The following is an 18,737-nucleotide window of genomic DNA, read 5'->3' on the forward strand; positions in this document are numbered from 1 at the left end:
AAAACACCACATTTTTCATTTCTGGAGGTCTCCCCACTTCGGTCTGTCCTTTGCATTACGTTTATTCTGTTATTCTTTGTCTAATGCCTTGGCTCATTAATAGTAATTTATTCTTTTCTAATATACATAATCATCTAAAGCTATAAATCTGCTGCTTCCCACAAATTTTGAATGCAATATTTCCATTTGTCATTTAGTTCTTAGTATTTTAACATCTCCATTATGTTTTTTCATCATGATTTAATATTCATGTATTATTTAGATGAATGATTGTTTTTTAAAAAATTTTCTACATGTATGGGTAAATTATGTCCATGTTCTTGAATCTTAATTTTCTTGCATTGTGGTCCCAGAGAATGGGGTCTGTGTGATACAAACTCGTTTCATTGACAGTGGAGTTGAAATCTTACATTTTCATGGGGTGAATTTGTTCTTTTCTTCCTGCAGTTCTATCAATTTTTTATATTAAGTATGATGAGGCTATCTTATTAGGGATATTCAAGGTTAGAATTATAAAATTTGGCATGAAGAACTTTTTATTACTATGTAGTGACCCTGTGTCTCATAATAGTTTTAGTATTAATGCTTAAAATTGATTGATTTTAATAAAGCTATAGTACCTTTTTTATGGGTTATGTTTCTTGGTAAATCTTTTTTCATTTTTGTTTTCAACTTTTTTTTATGTGCTTTTGGTGTGTCTCTTGCAAGCAGCCTTTAAAAATCTAACCTGGTAATGAGTTTAACATTTGCATTTATTATTGGTATGTTTCACACCATATTATCTGATTTTGATAGTGCTTTTTCTGTGCTTCCTCATTTTTTTGGTATTGTTTGATTTTGTGCAGTTTTTTCTTACTTTATTTTTCCCTGTTTGGTTGGAATTTATGTACCCTATATCTAAAATTTACTAGTTACCCTTGATCTTTTCTCATGAATATTCATCTTAACAAAGTCTAAAATGAAAGAATATTTTAGTGCCCACCTGCGTCCCCAAACAATCAAGGACCTTAGAACACATTAACTTTGATTATTCTCCTTCGGACTTGCAAGCTATTGTTTTCCAGTTTAGTTCAGTCTCTTAAAAATCCACCCCTTAGATATTGTCATTTTATACAATGCCTAGAATGATCATTATATGTATTATTTGTTCACAATTCTTCTTGTGTCTCTGACTGTTCTGGAACTATTTATCCTCTTCTTTAAGTGCATCACTTAGGAGATTCTTTAGTGAGGATCAGGGTGCCCAGAGGAGGGGTTTGGGAGTTCTGCCCTAGGGAGACCCCGGCCCTGATCCTTAGTCAATCTTACTGTCTTCTGACAGTTTATTCTCCAATTCTGGGGACCTTTCTCTCTAAGGGTTTGCATTTTTCTCTCTTTCCAGGAAGCTGTATACAGCTGTGCTTATTCTAATGCTTTAGAGTTTGTTAATTTTCAGGTGTCTTTTGGATTCCTTGCAGATATCATGTTAATTTGCAGGTATCTTGGTGGTAAACACCCTTAGTTTCTGTTTATGTGCAAATGGCTATATTTTGCCCTCACTCTTGAAAGATATTTTTACTGAATGTAGACTTATAGGTTGACAATTATATTTGTGTAGTACACTGAATATATAGTTCCACTGTCTTCTGGCTTCCATTATTGCTGTTGAGAATTCTGCTGTCTTTCTAACTGCTATTCTTTGTAAATGATTGGTCCTTTCTCATTCCTTTTAATATCGTTGTTTTAGGTGCCCTGTAGTTTCTCTATTATGTGTGTAGACAATGATTTTTATTATTATCTTGCTCAGAATACATTAGGCTTCCTAGATTTGCATTTTTCAATAGTTTTATCAATGTTTTAAACATTGCTTTTTCTCTATTCTCTCTATTCTGCCTTCTGGGGGAATGTTCACTATGCCCTCTTTCTGTTTTTCAAAATCTTGACATGTCTTTTATATTTTTCATCTCCTTGTCTCTATGCATTCTGATTAATTTCTTCTAATGTATCTTTCATTTCATTGATATTTTCTTCAGTTTATCAAATTTGCTCTTTAATTTTTTGATAGATTTTTAAAAAGATTTTTACAAATGTATTTTTAATTTATACAAGTTATATTTGTTCTTTACTTCAAACTTTCTGTTTATACCTGAAAGTTTCTTGTTAATTAGAGGTCAAATTTGTCCCAACTCCCCAATTACCTCATTTTTTCCAGTTGGGTTACTTGAATCAGGATACAAACAAAACCAACTTATTACATTTGGTTCATGAGTTTTAAGATCTCTTTTCTTTCTTTAAACATTTCCCACATTGGCTGTTTGATATTCTGAATTTAACAGTTCCAATATCTGCCATCCTTGAAGCCATAAATCTGTTGATTATTTTGCTCAGATTCAGGCATAGTGGTTGTCCTTCTCCAATGTTTGCAGGTTATTTTTTGGCTTTGTGAAGTGCTGAGAACCTAAATTGGGAATTGAGAAAGATTTTTCACCGGAAGGGATTTGCCTCTCTTTCTTCCAGAAACCAGGGCTACCCCTGCCCTGGAAACACCCCAGCCTGTGTGAGAGTATAAGGTCAGACCAGAAGTCCCAAGCTGTCCACTATCACCCTCAAGTCAGCTAAGAATCAGTTTTCTATAGCAGCATGATCACCTTCAAGAAGACTGCCCTCTGTCCCCAGCCTGAATTTATTTGCCCTTGGGGCTCCTTGAAAGCCTCCCTTATCTTTTAGGAGGCCAGCAAGTGCCTCAAAGAGCAAGTCTTTTCTTGATATCAAATAGCATGACCCAGACCCCACACTGCAAGTTCCAGATTCTAGGTTCCGGACTCCAGTCTCAGGATTTCGTGGCTCAGACTGAGAAGGGAGGTGTTCACTTTCCCTGGGGTTGGGTTTCAGGCCACTCCCCTAGGAGTCAAGCTCCTCCTTCAAGTCCTGAGCTTCTGTTGCTTATTGTACCTGTTTTCTGCATCAACATGTAGAGATTGAGACTGAGGGAGGCAGACTTAAGTAATTCCAGTGGCTGGGCATCCTCAGTAGAAAGGAGTTTATCCTATGAATGACCTTCCACTGGAGGAGCTAGAGAACAGCTAGTATATTTTAAGAGTATTCAGTGGAATTTAACCAATGAGCATGCTCTAAAGAGACCAACTAAGCGTGTGCAAGGATATGTTACATAACCTGTTACATAACTGAGAACCACCCCTTTAGTTGAATATTCATTAAATAGCATGAATATGTATAGAGAGCCAAACTATTAAAGTAGAATCCAGGAAGAGGGCGGAGCTGCTGCCCATTCTCTCTGGAGCCAGCTGCACTTCACCTGTGAAGTGTGTATACTGTACCTTTTTGTGTTAAACCTGTCTTTAGTGGGCTGCTGCTCACTCCCTTGAGCCAGCCTGCACTTTGACTGTGAAGTATGCATTTCTTACTTTGGTATTAAACTTGCTGTGGCTGCCACTCACACTCTCTAAAGCCAGCCCACACTTTCCCTGTGAAGTGTGTATTTCTTATTTTTTACATTGAACTGTTTTTGCTTCTATTCCAACTCTGCTCTTGAATTCTTTCTTGTGGTAGAGTCAAGAACCTGGTAGAGGATGGGGTGGGCAGAGGTTGGCTATCTGATCTCCCCAGATCCTCTCCTCTGGTATCCAGACCCCAGACCTCACATTCTAGCTGACATCTGGCAAACCCCAACAATGTGCCAGAGACTGGACTAAACTCCTGAGGGGACACAGAGATTAAATCTGTCTCTCCTCAGATAGATTGCAAACCTCATGGTCAGTCTTTCATTTTAATTGTGCCTAAACCTACCCCTATGAGGTAGATTCTGAAATTTTCCCATCGCAGAGCTGAGGAGGCTTTTTATGGTAGAATATTCTGTATTGGTTGGGTTTATATTTCTCTATATAGAAATTATATGAATATGTTAATAATGTTATTCAAAGCTTCTATACCCTCATTCCTTTTTTTTTTTATTGTGGTAAAATACACATAACAGGAAATTTACCATTAGTGACATTTAATACATTCACAATGTTGTGCAACCATCATTATTTATTTCAGAACATTTTCATCACCACAAGAGGAAGCCCTATACACATTAGCAGTCATTCTCCTCTCTCCCCCTCCCTCCAGCTCCTGGAAGTCACTAATCTGCTTTCTGTCTCTATGGATTTGCCTATTCTGGACATTTTATATCTATGGAATTATACAACATGTGGTGTTTTGTCTGAATTCTTTCACTTCAGTACTTCATTCCTTCTTATAACTAAATATTCCATGGCATGAATATACCACAATTTTATTCATGCAATTTACTGGTTTTGGCCGTTGGGCTGTTTTCAGTTTTGGTGCTGTTATGAAAACTGCTCCCATGAACATATATGTATTCCAACAATCTTGCTAAATATATATATATACACACACATATATATATTATACATAGTCTACATTTTTATAGCATTTATATCATAAATATTGCAAATATGCATGAGTTTCTTTAGTGCATATACTCAGAAGTGAAATTTCTGGGCATTATCATATCTTTACCTTTCCTACCTGAGGTCATGAAAATATGCTCCCCTAATATGTCCTAAAAGTCTCATTGTCTTGCCTGTCATATTTAGTCTTTAGTGCATATGAAATTGATTTCTGTGTGTAATATAAGGTAGGAGTCTAATGTCATTTCTTTCCATATGGATACCCAATTTTCCCAGCAACATTTATTGGAAAGACTTTCCCCCCACTGCTCTGCAGTGCTATTTCCGTTTTATATAAAGTGCTCATAAATGCATAGTTCTGTTTCTGGCTCCCTGTTCTATTTTACTGGTTTAATTGTGTATGCCTGTGCCAATATCACGCTTTTTTCATACTAAAGTACAAGTAGAACAGGTCTTTCCGCCTCACTTTTCTTTAAAAATATCTTAGATAACCTTTGCCCTTGCCCTTTGCCATTCTACATAAATTTTAAAGACAGTTTTTCAGGTTCTACAAAAATCCTGTTGGGATTTTGATTCTGATTGCATTAATTTAAAAATAAATTTGGAGATAATTGGCATCTTTACACTGACTCTACTTATCCATGAACATAATAAATCTCGCCGCTTAGTTTGGTTTTCTTTAATGTCTCTTAATAAACTTAAAATTTTCTCTCTAGTGGTATTGGATGTTTTTTTAAAGATTTATTCCTAGGGTCTTGATTGTTTTTGAATCTTTTATATCTTAACTTTTGTGGCAGTTCTATAAAAATACAATTGATTTCTGTTTATTGATTTGCTTCCAACAATCTCGCCAAATTCTATTGTTAATTCTATGATTATTTATTGATTATTTGGGGCTTTTAGCATTCACAATCACATCAACTAAGACTAATAATGGTATTATTTCTGTTTCTTAACTCTTATATCTTTTATTTCACTTTCTTGCCTTATTTTGCCAGCTAAGATATGCTATAAAATACTGAATAGGAGCAATCATAACTGGTTCACATGTCTTGTTTGCAATGTCAAAGGGAAAACTTTCAACATTTTTCTCCATTAAGTATGATGTTTATACAAGGTTTTTTGAGATTTTTTTTTTATCGTATTAAGAAAGTTACCATTTATTCTTAATTTGCTAAGATCTTTTTTGATAAATGAGTATTGAATTTTATTAAACACATTTTTGGCATGATCATAGTATTTCTCCTTTTAATTTGTTAGTGTACTAAGTTGCACTAATTGATATTTTGATGTTTAAAAATCCTGTATGCCTTGTATAAACTCAGTTCCATTATAATGAATCATTGTTTCATATATTGATGGATACAGATTTTGCTTTGCATACTTGCATTTACGTTTGGGGTCATAAAGGTTTGTAATTTTTCTTTCTCAACTGTCCTTGTTGGGTTTTGGTATTCAAGTTATTATATCCTTGTGAATGGAGTTGGGGAGTGTTCCTTCTTTTTTAAGTCTTGGAAGATTCTCTGGAATTTTATGATTATTTCTTTCTTGAATGTCTGAAAATTCAGATGAAGCAATCTGGGCTTACAGTTTTCTTTGTGAGAGGGTTTTTATTTTGAATTGCTGTTTAAATGTCTTTAATGGTCAAACATGACTATTCAGATTTTCTCCTCGAGTCAGTCTTGATAAGGTATATTTTTCAAAAAAATTACGCATTTCTTCTAAATTTTAAAATGTATTGGCATAAAGTAATTTATATGTTAATGTCCTTTTCATGCTCACAGGATCTGAAGTAAATCTCCTTTTCTATGTTTTAAAAATTTAATTTAATTTAATTTAACTTCTCAAACTACATTGTACTTGATTTTCATGCCCCTTTACCCATTCATCTCCACTCCCTCCCCTCACCCCAAATCATATCTGTGCACTTGACTTAAATAGTTCAAAGAATTTTTGTGGTTATTCTGTCTTCTTCCCTCCACCCTTTATTTGTTTGTGTGTTTATTTATTTACTAATTTGTAGCTCCAAAGTGAGAACATGTGGTATTTCTCTTTCTATGCCTGACTTGTTTCCCTTAATATAATTTTCTCTAAGTCCATCTATGTTGTTGTGAATGGTAGTATTTCATTCTTTTTTATAGCAGAATAGTATTCCATTGTGTAGATGTACCACAGTTTCCTTATCCACTCTTCTGATGATGGACATTTGGGCTGGTTCCAGCTCTGGGCTATTATATATAGAGCTGCAATAAACACTGGTGTACAGGTATCCCTTCGGCATGATGGTTTCCATTCCTCTGGGTATATTCCCAGCAGTGGAATAGTTGGGTCATATGGTAGATCTGTCTGTAATTGTTTGAGGAACCTCCATATCATTTTCCATAAAGGCTGTACCATTTTGCAGCCCCACCAATAGTGGAAGAGAGTTCCTTTTTCTCTGCAACCTCGCCAACATTTATCATTCAGAGTCTTTTGGATTTTAGCCATCCTAACTGGAGTGAGATGGTATCTCACTGTGGTTTTGATTTGCATTTCCAGGATGCTGAGTGATGTTGAGCATTTTTTCATGTGTCTGTTGGCCATTCGTATATCTTCTTTTGAGAAATGCCTCTTCAGCTCCTTTGCCCATTTTTTAATTGGGTTATTTGGTTTTTTGTTGTAAAGTTGTTTGAGTTCCGTGTATATTCTGGATATTAATCCTTTGTCAGATGTATATTTTGCAAATATTTTCTCCCACTCTGTTGGTTGTTTTTTTACTCTGTTGATTGTTTCTTTTGCTGTGCAGAAGCTTTTTAGTTTGATATAATCCCATTGTTTATTTTACCTTTAGTTGCCTGTGCTTTTGGGTCCTATTCATGAATTCTGTACCCACTCCTACTTCCTGGAGTGTTTCTCCTATGTTTTCTTTAAGGAGTTTTATTGTTTCAGGATGCATATTTAATTCTTTAATCCAATTTGAGTTGATTTTGGTATATGGTGAAAGATACGGGTCTAGTTTCATTCTCCTACATATGAGTATCCAGTTTTCCCAGCATCACTTGTTGAAAAGGCAGTCTCTTCTCCAGTATGTAGTTTTGCTGCCTTTGTTGAAGATCAGATGGCTGTGGGTGTGTGGACTGATTTCTGGGTTCTCTATTCTATTCCATTGGTCTGCGTGTCTATTTTTATGCTAGTACCATGCTGTTTTGGTTATTATAGCTTTGTAATATAGTTTAAAGTTAGGTAGTATTATGCCTCCAGCTTTATTTTTTTTGCTCAGGATTGCTTTGGCTATGTGTGGTCTTTTGTTATTCCATACAAATGTCTGGATAGCTTTTTCCATCTCAGAGAAAAATGTCATTGGAATTCTGATGGGGATTGCATTGAATCTGTCAGTCACTTTGGGTAATATGGACAATGTTAATTCTTCCAATCCAAGAGCATGGGATATCTTTCCATCTTCTTGTGTCCTCTTTAATTTCTCTCAACAGTGGTTTGTAGTTCTCTTCGTAGAGATTTTTCACATCCTTGGTCAGCTTTATTCCTAAGTATTTATTTTTTTGGTGACTATTGTAAATGACCTAGCTTTCCTGATTTCTTTTTCTGCGTGTTCACTGGTGGAGTATAGTATATAAATACTACTGATTTTGTGTGTTGATTTTGTAACCTGCAACTTTGCCGAAATCATTTATCAAGTCTAGGAGGTTTTTTTTTTTTTTTTTTTTTTTTGTCTTTTTGTGACCGGCCACACCACGCTCAGCCAGTGAGCTCACCGGCCATCCTTATATAGGATCCGAGCCCACGGCGGGAGCATTGCTGAGCTCCCAGCACCGCACTCACCCAAGTGCGCCATGGGGCTGGCCCTAGGAGTTTTTTTTATAGAAGCTTTAGGCTGTTCAATATATAGTATCATATCATCTGCAAAAAGAGACAGGTTGACTTCATCCTTTCCAATCTGGATGCCTTTATTTCCTTCTCTTCTCTGATTGCTCTGGCTGGTACTTACAATGTTATGTTGAATAGGAGTGGTGAGAGTGAGCATCCTTGTCTAGTTCCTGTTTTTAAAGAATATCATCCTGTTTAGGATGATATTGGCAGTGGGCTTATCGTATATGGCTTTAATTATGTTGAGATACTTTCCATCTATGCATAACTTGTAGAGAGTCTTTATCATGAGAGGATGTTGAATTTTGTCAAATGCTTTTTCAGCATCAATAGAGATGATCATGTGATTTTTGTCTTTGCTTTTATTAACGTTTATTGATTTGCATACATTGAACCAAACTTGCATCCCTGGGATGAATCCCACTTGATCATGGTGTATAATTTTCTGTATGTGTTGCTGTATTCTGTTGGCTAGTATTTTATTGAGGATTTTTGCATCTATATTTATCAAGGATATTGGCTTGTAGTTTTCTAGTTTTGATGCATCTTTGTCTGGTTTTGGTCTCAGGGTGATATTTGCCTCATAGAGTGAGTTTGGGAGAATGGCCTCTGTTTCAACCTTTTGGAACAGTTTGTAGAGAATTGGTATCAGTCTCTCTTTGAAGATTTGGTAGAACTCTGCAGTGAACCTGTCCAGTACTGTGCTTTTCTTTGTTGGGAGCCTTCTGATAACAGCTTCAATCTTTTTTATTGTTATTGGTCTGTTCAGATATTCTATATCTTATTGGCTCAGTTTTGGTAATTTGTGTGCATCCAGAAATTTATCCATTTCTTCCAGATTTTCAAATTTGTTGTCATATAGATGTTTATAGTAGTCTCTAATGATTCCTTGTATTTCTGAGGTGTCAGTTGTAATATCACCTTTTTCATTTCTAATTTTTGTTATTTGGGTCTTCTCTCTTCTTTTCTTAGTCTTGCTAAAGGTTTGTCGATTTTATTAATCTTTTCAAGAAACCATCTTTTTGTTTCATTAATCTTTTTATTTTTTTGTGTGTTTCTATTTCATTTAGTTCTGCTCTTATCTTAATTATTTCTTTCTGTCTACTAACTTTTGGTTTGGATTGTTCTTGTTTTTCTAGATCTTTAAGATGAACTGTTAGGTTATTTATTTGCCATCTTTCCATTCTTCTGAAGTAAGCATTTAATGCAATAAATTTCCCTCTTAATGCTGTTTTTGCAATATCTCACAGGTTTTGGTATGATGTGTCATTATTTTCATTAGTTTAAAGAAATTTTTTGGTTTCCTGTTTAATTTCTTCATGGACCCACATGTCATTAAGTAGAATGTTGTTTAATTTCTATGAGTTTGTATAGTTTTCAGGGTTTTGTTTATTATTCATTTCTAATTTTAATCCATTGCGATCAGAAAAAATACATGGAACAATTCCAATTTTTTTGAATTTGTTAAGACTTGCTTGACCTAACATGTGGTCTATCCTGGAGAATGTTCCATGTGTTGATGAGAAGAATGAATATTCTGAGGTTGTTGGGTGGAATGTTCTGCAGATATCTGCCAAATCCAATTGGTCTAAAGTATTGTTTAGATCTTCTGTTTCTCTGTTGATTTTTTGCCTAGATGATCTGTCCAATGATGAGAGTGGGGTGTTCAGGTCCCCTGCTATTATGATGTTAGTGTCTATTTCTTTCTTTAGATCTAATAGTGTTTGCTTTGTAAATCTGACTGCTCCAACATTAGGTGCATATATATTTATGATTGTTATGTCTTCTTGATGGATAGATCCTTTTATCATTACATATTGGCCATCTTTATCTCTTTTAATGGTTTTTGCTTTAAAGTCTATTTTATCTGATATAAGAATAGCTACTCCAGCTTGTTTTTCATTTCTACTTGTATGATACATCTTTTTCCTTCCTTTCACTCTTAGTCTATGTGTGTCTTTAAAGGTCCAGTGAGTCTCTTGGAAACAGCATGTTGTTGGGTCCATCTTTTTAATACAGTCTGTCAGTCTGTGTCTTTTGAATGGGGAATTTAGTCCCTTTACATTCAGAGTTATTATTGAAAGGTGTTGATTTACTCCTAGCATTATACTGATTTTTGTTTAGACATCTAAAGTATCTTTTTTTCCTTTTGATGGAGTCTGGATGTGTTGTCCCCTCCAAAACTCATGTGGTAATTTGATCTCCAATGTGGCAGTGTTGGAAACTGATTGAGTCATGGGGGCGGATCCCTCATGAATGGATTAATGCTCTCCCTCGGGGAGAGGGGATTCATTAGTGAGTTCTTGTGCTATTAGTTCCCACAAGAGCTTGTTGCTTAAAAAGACCCTGGCACCTTCTCTCTCTCTCTGTTTCTTGTTGCCATGTGATCTACTTGTACCCACTGGCTGCCTGCCACTTTCTGCCATGAGTAGAAGCAGCCTGAGGCCCATGCCAGATGCAGCTGTCCCAGAATCGTAAGCCAAATAAAACTCTGTTCTTTATAAATTACCCAGTTTCGGGTATTCTATTACAGCAACACAAAACGGACTAAAACACCTTTCTTTCAAATTTTCTCTTTGTCTTCTGTATTTGTTGGTTTCTTGGGGTGATAAACTATTTTCTCTCTCTTTTGTTAGAATTTTTGTTTTGCTGGTAGGTATTGTTCTTTCTTGTGTATTCACGGCAGTGATGGCTGTTTTTGTGGTATCAAACTCAGTACTCCCTTGAGAATTTCTTGTAGGGCTGGTCATGTGGTGGTGAACTCCCGCAGTTTCTGTTTGTCTGAGAAATATACTATTTGTCCTTCATTTGGGAAGGATAGCCTTGCTGGGTAAAGTATTCTTGGCTGGCCATTTTTGTCCTTTAGTGTTTTGAATATATCATCCCATTCTTTTCTGGCTTTTAGATTTTCTGATGACAAGTCTGTTGTTACTCTGATTAGGGCTCCCTTATAGGTGACTTGCTGATTCTCGCTTGCAGCTTTTATGATTCTCTCTTTGTCTTTGAATTTTGTCAGTTTGATTGTCACATGTCTTGGAGAGGACCTTTTTGGGTTGAATATGTTTGTTGGTCTTTGGGCTTCCTGAATCTGGGGATCTGTGACTTTCCGTACACATGGGAAGTTTTCTGCTGTTATCTCATTGAATATGTTTTCAATGCCATTTCCTTTTTCCTCCCCTTCTGGAATACCCATGATTTGTATATTTGAGTGGTTAAGGTTGTCAGTTGTCTCTCTTAAATTTTCTTCAATTTTTTTGATTCTTTTTTCTTTTTTCTTGTCTGCCTGTGATAATTCAAACAGCCTGTCTTTGAGGCCAGAAATTCTCTCTTCTGCTTGTTCATGTCTGCTGTTTAAACTCTCTGTTGTGTTTTTTATTTTGTTGAATGAATCCTTCAGCTCCCCAAGCTCAGCTACATTCTTTTTCAAGGCATTGGTTTCTTTGTACATTTCTTCTTTCAGATCCTGTATATTTTTTCTCATTTCATTGTGTTGTTTCACTGAGTTTTCTTGTATCTCATTTACTTTCCTTAGAATATTTACTCTAAATTCCTTGTCTGTCATTTCAAAGACTGCCTATTCTATAGGATCTAGCACTTGAGAGTTATTAATTTCCTTTGGTGGCAATGTACATTCTTGATTTTTCATATTTCTGGTTTCTTTCCGTTGTTGTTCAGTCATTGTGGCCGGGAGTATCACATTCCACTCATTTCACCCTGATGTCTGGCTTGGATCCTGAAGGGACTGCTGCTTCTGGACAGCAGAAACTAGCCTGGGCTGGAAGTCCTGCCCCACCTTCACCGGCTCATCTGAGAGCCCCAAGACTCTCAAGTCATTCACGGAGACAGGATGGCCTGGGCTGGAAGTCCCGCCCTGCCTGCCTTAACCAGCTGGTCTTGCTTGGGGCTTGGGAGCCCAGAGCCTCTCAAGTCTCTCACAGAGACGGGATGGCCTGGGCCAGAAGTCCCGCCCCGGTCCCACCTGCCTTCTTTGGCTGGCAGGATCAGGGCTTGTGGGCCCAGAAGCTCTAAAGTCTCTCTATGGAATGGGGAACAACCTGAACGGGGGTCCTGTGGCAGGCGGCTTCTGTCCGCTCCAGCACAGATTTCAGGTCTTCCATTGCTGCCCTTCAAAAGCTGCAAATTGGTCACTCTGTGGGAGAGAGCAACACCAGGAACCGGCTACTCTACCGTTTTGACCAGAACTCCCTATTTTTAATCCTGGTTATTTGTGTCTTCTATATTTTTTCTATATCATTTTCACTAGGGGCCTATCAATTTGACTAATCTACTATAGAACAAACTTTTGGCATTGCCAATCTTCTATTTTCTATGCTGTAATCTTTTTTTGCTTTTATCTTTAGTATTTCCTTCTTTCTACTTTTTTTGGAGTTCATTTTGCTGTTATGCTTCCTCCTTCGGAACATTGTTGAATAATCAATTAACTCACAACTCTGTTTCTTTTCTAATGTATGAACTTATGGCTATGTATTTCTTTCCAAGTACTGTAGTATGCACAGATAATAAATACATGTTGTATTTTCCTTAGCAGTCAATTCAAAATATTTAAAAATTTACATTATATTTTTTGTTTGAGCTGTGGGCTCTTTTAGAAGTGTTCTTTTAAAATCAAAACACACGGTAATGGAGTTTGGATGTGTTGTCCCCTCCAAAACTCATGTGGAAATTTGATCCCCAATGTGGCAGTGTTGGAAACTGATTGAGTCATGGGGGCAGATCCCTCATGAATGGATTAATGCTCTCCCTGGGGGAAGGGGGGGATTAATGAATGAGCTCTTGCTCTATTAGTTCCCATGAGAGCTGATTGTTTAAAGGACCTGGCACCTCCTCTCTCTCTCTCTCTTGCTTCCTCTCGCCATGTGATCTGCTTGTACCTGCTGGCTGCCTGCCACTTTCCACCATGAGTAGAAGAAGCCTGAGGTCCGTGCCAGATGCAGCCGTCCCAGAATCATAAGCCAAATAAACCTCTTTCCTATATAAATTACCCAGTCTCAGGTATTTCTGTTATAGCAACACAAAACGGACTAAAACAGAAAATTGGTACCAGGAGTGGGGTGTTGCTAAACAGATACCTGAAAATGTGGATGCAGCTTTGGTACTGGGTAATAGGCAAAGGCTGGAGGAGTTTGGAGGACTTAGAAGAAGAGAAGAAGATGAGGGAAAGTTTGGAATGTCTTAGAGACTTATGTGGTGGCGAGCAGAATGCTGATAGAAATGCGGACAGTAAAGACCATGTGGATGATGAGATCTCAGATAGAAATGAGGAACTTACCAGAAATTGGACAAAACATAAGCCTTGCTACACCATAGCAAGGAATTTGGCTGCATTTGGTCTGTGCCCTAGGACTTTGTGGAAGTTGGAACTTAGGAGTTGTGAACCAGAGCATTTGGCCAAAGAAACTTCTAAGCAGCAAAACATTAAGGAAGCTGTATGGTTGCTTTTAAGAGCCTACTCTGAGTTATGGTGGCAAAATCATGATGTAAAGCCGGAATTTAAAAGTGAAGCAGAGCGTAAAGATTTGGAAAATTTGCAGCCTGGCTGTGTGGTAGAGGAGCTGAGAGCAAGAGAAAAATGCAAGGGTGAAGTGAATGAACTGGTTGCTAAAGACAGTATCTTGGTGATGAGGCAGCCAGATGTTAATGGCAGAGAAAATGAGAGGAAAGCCCTGCAGGCATTTCAGAAGTCTGGAAGTGTGCCCCACCCATCACAGACCCTGAGGCCTAGAAGGACTGAGTGATCCTGGAGGACAGACGTGGGGCTCGGCTGCCCTTGAGATCCTCTTCCCTGCATCCCAGCTGCTCTGGGTGGAGTGGCCCCAAGTATGGTTTGTGCAGCAGCCCTGGAGAGTAGAGGCCTGAAACCTCGGTGGCGTCCATGTTGTGTTAAGTCTGCAGGCTGGTGGGACGTGAGAGCAGTGGAGGCGTGGCAGCCTCCACCCAGATTCCAGGGGCTGTATGGAAAAGCCTGGGGACCAAGGCAGAGATCTGCTGCAGGGGTGGAGCCACCACAGAGACCATCTACTAGAGCAATGCCAAGCAGGACTGTGGGGTCAGATCCCCCACAGAGATCCCCCACCAGAGAAATGTCTAGTAGAGCCAAGACAGCAGGGCTTCTGTCAGGACCCCATAACAGCAGGGCCACGGGTAACGTGCAATACCAGCCTCGAAAAGCTGCAGGCACTAGTGCTGCCCACTGGGCTGCACCTGGCAGAGCTGTGGAAGCGAGGTTGCTCAAGACTTTGGGGACCCAGATGCCCAATTGTGCCCAGGATGCAGGACTTGGAGTCAAAGAAGATTGTTTTGGAGCTTTAAGACATGTCTGCCCTGCTGGGTTTTGGACTTGTTTGGGGCCTGTTTTTCCTTTCTTCTCGCCTATTCCTCCCTTTTGGAATGGGAATGTATACCCAACGTATGTTCCACCACTGTACCTTGGCAGTAGATAAATTTGGTTTTGATTTTTACAGGTTCACAGCTGGAAGGAGTTCGGTCTTGGGTCTCAGATGAGGCTTTGGAATTTGGACTTTTAAGTTGGTGCTGGAACAAGCTAAGACTTTTGGGACTATTGGGATAGAATGGTTGTATTTTGTATGTGAGAGTGACATGAGCTTTGGGGGCCAGGGGTGGAATGATGGAGTTTGGATGTGTTGTCCCCTCCAAAACTTATGTGGAAATTTGATCCTCAATGTGGCAGTGTTGGAAACTGATTGAGTCATGGGAGCGGATCCCTCATGAATGGATTAATGCTCTCCCTGGGGGAGGGGGTATTAATGAGTGAGTTCTCACTCTATTATTTCCCACAAGAGCTTATTGCTTAAAAAGACCCTGGCACCTTCTCTCTCTCTCTTGCTTCCTCTCTCTTGCTTCCTGTCACCATGTGATCTGCTTGTACCCACCAGCTACCTGCCACTTTCTGCCATGAGTAGAAGCAGCCTGAGGCCTGTGCCAGATGCAGCTGTCCCAGAATTGTAAGCCAAATAAAACTCTGTTCTTTATAAATTACCCAGTTTCGGGTATTCTATTACAGCAACACAAAATGGACTAAAACACCTTTCTTTCAAATTTTCTGTTTGTCTTCTGTATTTGTTGGTTTCTTGGGGTGATAGATAAACTATTTTTTCTCTCTTTTGTTAGAATTTTTGTTTTGCTGGTAGGTATTGTTCTTTCTTGTGTATTCACGGCAGTGATGGCTGTTTTTGTGGTATCAAACTCAGTACTCCCTTGAGAATTTCTTGTAGGGCTGGTCATGTGGTGGTGAACTCCCGCAGTTTCTGTTTGTCTGAGAAATATACTATTTGTCCTTCATTTGGGAAGGATAGCCTTGCTGGGTAAAGTATTCTTGGCTGGCCATTTTTGTCCTTTAGTGTTTTGAATATATCATCCCATTCTTTTCTGGCTTTTAGATTTTCTGATGACAAGTCTGTTGTTACTCTGATTAGGGCTCCCTTATAGGTGACTTGCTGATTCTCGCTTGCAGCTTTTATGATTCTCTCTTTGTCTTTGAATTTTGTCAGTTTGATTGTCACATGTCTTGGAGAGGACCTTTTTGGGTTGAATATGTTTGTTGGTCTTTGGGCTTCCTGAATCTGGGGATCTGTGACTTTCCGTACACATGGGAAGTTTTCTGCTGTTATCTCATTGAATATGTTTTCAATGCCATTTCCTTTTTCCTCCCCTTCTGGAATACCCATGATTTGTATATTTGAGTGGTTAAGGTTGTCAGTTGTCTCTCTTAAATTTTCTTCAATTTTTTTGATTCTTTTTTCTTTTTTCTTGTCTGCCTGTGATAATTCAAACAGCCTGTCTTTGAGGTCAGAAATTCTCTCTTCTGCTTGTTCATGTCTGCTGTTTAAACTCTCTGTTGTGTTTTTTATTTTGTTGAATGAATCCTTCAGCTCCCCAAGCTCAGCTACATTCTTTTTCAAGGCATTGATTTCTTTGTACATTTCTTCTTTCAGATCCTGTATATTTTTTCTCATTTCATTGTGTTGTTTCACTGAGTTTTCTTGTATCTCATTTACTTTCCTTAGAATATTTACTCTAAATTCCTTGTCTGTCACTTCAAAGACTGCCTGTTCTATAGGATCTAGCACTTGAAAGTTATTAATTTCCTTTGGTGGCAATGTACTTTCTTGATTTTTCATATTTCTGGTTTCTTTCCGTTGTTGTTCAGTCATTGTGGCCGGGAGTATCACATTCCACTCATTTCACCCTGATGTCTGGCTTGGATCCTGAAGGGACTGCTGCTTCTGGACAGCAGAAACTAGCCTGGGCTGGAAGTCCTGCCCCACCTTCACCGGCTCATCTGAGAGCCCCAAGACTCTCAAGTCATTCACGGAGACAGGATGGCCTGGGCTGGAAGTCCCGCCCTGCCTGCCTTAACCAGCTGGTCTTGCTTGGGGCTTGGGAGCCCAGAACCTCTCAAGTCTCTCACAGAGACGGGATGGCCTGGGCCAGAAGTCCCGCCCCGGTCCCACCTGCCTTCTTTGGCTGGCAGGATCAGGGCTTGTGGGCCCAGAAGCTCTAAAGCCTCTCTATGGAATGGGGAACAACCTGAACGGGGGTCCTGTGGCAGGCGGATTCTGTCCGCTCCAGCACAGATTTCAGGTCTTCCATTGCTGCCCTTCAAAAGCTGCAAATTGGTCACTCTGTGGGAGAGAGCAACACCAGGAACTGGCTACTCTGCCGTTTTGACCAGAACTCCCTATTTTTAATCCTGGTTATTTCTGTCTTCTATATTTTTTCTGTATCATTTTTACTAGGGGCCTATCAATTTGATTAATCTACTACAGAACAAACTTTTGGCATTGCCAATCTTTTATTTTCTATGCTGTAAGTTTTTTTTATCTTTAGTATTTCCTTCTTTCTACTTTTTTTGGAGTTCATTTTGCTGTTATGCTTCTTCCTTCAGAACATGGTTGAATAATCAATTAACTCACAACTCTGTTTCTTTTCTAATGTATGAGCTTATGGCTATGTATTTCTTTCCAAGTACTGTAGTATGCACAGATAATAAATACATGTTGTATTTTCCTTAGCAGTCAATTCAAAATATTTAAAAATTTACATTATATTTTTTGTTTGAGCTGTGGGCTCTTTTAGAAGTGTTCTTTTAAAATCAAAACACACGGTAATGGAGTTTGGATGTGTTGTCCCCTCCAAAACTCATGTGGAAATTTGATCCCCAATGTGGCAGTGTTGGAAACTGATTGAGTCATGGGGGCAGATCCCTCATGAATGGATTAATGCTCTCCCTGGGGGAAGGGGGGGATTAATGAATGAGCTCTTGCTCTATTAGTTCCCATGAGAGCTGATTGTTTAAAGGACCTGGCACCTCCTCTCTCTCTCTCTCTTGCTTCCTCTCGCCATGTGATCTGCTTGTACCTGCTGGCTGCCTGCCACTTTCCACCATGAGTGGAAGCAGCCTGAGGTCCGTGCCAGATGCAGCCGTCCCAGAATCATAAGCCAAATAAACCTCTTTCCTATATAAATTACCCAGTCTCAGGTATTTCTGTTATAGCAACACAAAACGGACTAAAACAGAAAATTGGTACCAGGAGTGGGGTGTTGCTAAACAGATACCTGAAAATGTGGATGCAGCTTTGGTACTGGGTAATAGGCAAAGGCTGGAGGAGTTTGGAGGACTTAGAAGAAGAGAAGAAGATGAGGGAAAGTTTGGAATGTCTTAGAGACTTATGTGGTGGCGAGCAGAATGCTGATAGAAATGCGGACAGTAAAGACCATGTGGATGATGAGGTCTCAGATAGAAATGAGGAACTTACCAGAAATTGGACAAAACATAAGCCTTGCTACACCATAGCAAGGAATTTGGCTGCATTTGGTCTGTGCCCTAGGACTTTGTGGAAGTTGGAACTTAGGAGTTGTGAACCAGAGCATTTGGCCAAAGAAACTTCTAAGCAGCAAAACTTAAGGAAGCTGCATGGTTGCTTTTAAGAGCCTACTCTGAGTTATGGTGGCAAAATCATGACGTAAAGCCAGAATTTAAAAGTGAAGCAGAGCGTAAAGATTTGTAAAATTTGCAGCCTGGCTGTGTGGTAGAGGAGCTGAGAGCAGGAGAAAAATGCAAGGGTGAAGTGAATGAACTGGTTGCTAAAGACATTATCTTGGTGATGAGGCAGCCAGATGTTAATGGCAGAGAAAATGAGAGGAAAGCCCTGCAGGCATTTCAGAAGTCTGGAAGGGTGCCCCACCCATCACAGACCCTGAGGCCTAGAAGGACTGAGTTATCCTGGAGGACAGACCTGGGGCTCGGCTGCCCTGGGGATCCTCTTCCCTGCATCCCAGCTGCTCTGGGTGGAGTGGCCTCAAGTGTGGTTTGTGCAGCAGCCCTGGCGAGTAGAGGCCTGAAACCTTGGTGGCGTCCACGTTGTGTTAAGTCTGCAGGCTGGTGGGACGTGAGAGCAGTGGAGGCGTGGCAGCCTC

Source organism: Cynocephalus volans, chromosome 3 (genome assembly GCF_027409185.1).
Source record: "Cynocephalus volans isolate mCynVol1 chromosome 3, mCynVol1.pri, whole genome shotgun sequence".
Lineage (NCBI taxonomy): Eukaryota > Metazoa > Chordata > Mammalia > Dermoptera > Cynocephalidae > Cynocephalus > Cynocephalus volans.